Here is a 2,500-nt window from a genome sequence, read left to right on the forward strand (position 1 = left end):
TTGGCTTGCCTGGCCTTGCTGCCTTGCCTTGCTCGGCATGGCACTTGCTCGGCCTTGCTCGGCATGGCACTTGCTCGGCCTTGCTCGGCATGGCACTTGCTCGGCCTTGAAAGGCATGGCACTTGCTCGGCATGGCACTTGCTCGGCCTTGAAAGGCATACCATATGCCTTGGCGAGGCTAATATCCCTGCCTGGCGAGGCTAATTTGCCTGCAGGAATGAAGGCTGAATGGGCTAGCGAGGCTAGTATTCCTGCCTGGCGAGGCTAATATCCATGCAGGAATGCAGGCTGAATTGGCTAGCGAGGCTAATATCCCTGCCTAGCGAGGCTAATATGCCCGCAGGAATGCAGGCAGAATGGGCTAGCGAGGCTAATATCCCTGCCTAGCGAGGCTAATATGCCCGCAGGAATGCAGGCAGAATGGGCTAGCGAGGCTAATATCCCTGCCTAGCGAGGCTAATATGCCCGCAGGAATGCAGGCAGAATGGGCTAGCGAGGCTAATATCCATGCCTAGCGAGGCTAATATGCCCGCAGGAATGCAGGCAGAATGGGCTAGCGAGGCTAATATCCATGCCTAGCGAGGCTAATATCCCTGCCTGGCGAGGCTAATCTCCCCGCCTGGCGAGGCTAATAGCGTGTGAGACAACACACAGACAACACGGAGACAACACACGGACAACACGGAGACAACACGCCTGGCGAGGCTAATTCCCCTGCCTGGCGAGGCTAATTCCCCTGCCTGGCGAGGCTAATATGGCTGCACGCTAGCATGCCAACGAATGCCAAACCTCGAAAACTCAATTTTATTTCAAATATCCCCCTGCATTTTATGTTGCAAACCTATAGGGGACGATTTTTAGGACATTTTAAGATTGACATATCGTCATTTGGTCGAGTTTTCAGTTTATTTTGATTTTCTACATCTCAGAAACGAGAAATATCATATCAAATCGAAAACTCATCCAAATGACCTGAAATCAACTTCTAAATTTCTCTAAAATCATTGCTTACAGTTCTGAACCATAAAAGATATACACTTTTACAAGTGAAACGGAGTTGGAAATTTCCAAAGCCAAGAACGCGACATGGCCTTGCCTAGAGTGCAAATGCCATGTCAAGGCCGCATTCTGTTCAACTTTGCCCGCACTATAATTTGACCATAAATAAGTCTCTATTTTAAGGAAATTTTGCAAGTGGTAGCAGTCCGAAACATCAAGCGGTTTGTCATTTTCGATTTTCGACATTCTGCCCCTTTTGGAAAATAAAAACAAATACTTCTGGGTCGAAATTAAATCTGGCCTTTTTCCACAAGGTGCCTGACATTATTCTGAGTGTCCCTGCAAAAAATCTCGATTTTATACCAAATGTACAATTAGTTATGGCGTTTGCCCCTCCTCGGAAATCCCATGTTTCGCCCTGCCCTTCCCAGTTTTCTCCAATATGCTCTATAGGGGAGTAGTGGTTCTCTGCAAAATGACCCCCTTGCAGAGACCGCCTCCCCTGCCCCCAGTAGTCCCTCCCCCTTCCCCCAATTGCTTATATACGATATTTGCTGCCTCGAATGTCCCTAACAAACAATTATAAGCAATTGAAAACGGATTTAAGAGGGATTTAGGAGGTGTTCTTCGCCCAGCTGGGGGGGTGATGAACACCATGAAGGGGGGGTCATGTGGGATCGGTGTTGCCTCTAGTCCACTGAAACGATGTCAGTAACCGCTCAGATCAATCAAAGGGAGGGATAGGAGCCCGTCGGTATCGAGAAATTGTGCTTCGGCACTCGATTTGCGACATAAACAAATGCTGTGAGGGGAGGAAGGTGTCGGTGTCGATGAACTCAGTTCAATGCGCGAGTAATAAGCAGGCCGGGGGACTGGGCGCGATGCAAAGTGCTTCGGCATTCGATTTGTGAAAAGCGAGGGCGGCGATGGGGGGAAGGTGCCGGTGTCGGAACCCACTAGTACGCGCAAGTAGATGTATTTCGAAAGCGCCGAGCGGGGGGAAGGTGCCGGTATCGATGAACCCTCTTCAATGCTTGCAGTAATAAGCAGATCGGGTGTCGGGGGCGATGCAAAGCTCTCGGAAGCTCCGTTTGTGAAAAGCGAGCGCGGCGAGCGGGGGGGAAGAGATGCCGGTGGCCGAAATATACTCACCTCAATGCTCGAGTAGTAGCAAATCGGGTGCCGCGGCGCAATGCAGAGTGCTTCGGCACTCGATTTGCGACATAAACAAATGCGGCGAGGGGAGGAAGGTGTCGGTGTCGATGAACTCAGTTCAATGCGCGAGTAATAAGCAGGCCGGGGGACTGGGCGCGATGCAAAGTGCTTCGGCATTCGATTTGTGAAAAGCGAGGGCGGCGAGGGGGGGAAGGTGCCGGTGTCGGAACCCACTAGTACGCGCAAGTAGATGTATTTCGAAAGCGCCGAGCGGGGGGAAGGTGCCGGTATCGATGAACCCTCTTCAATGCTTGCAGTAATAAGCAGATCGGGTGTCGGGGGCGAT

The sequence above is a fragment of the Argentina anserina genome, chromosome 1 (genome assembly GCF_933775445.1).
Source record: "Argentina anserina chromosome 1, drPotAnse1.1, whole genome shotgun sequence".
NCBI classification, from domain to species: domain Eukaryota; kingdom Viridiplantae; phylum Streptophyta; class Magnoliopsida; order Rosales; family Rosaceae; genus Argentina; species Argentina anserina.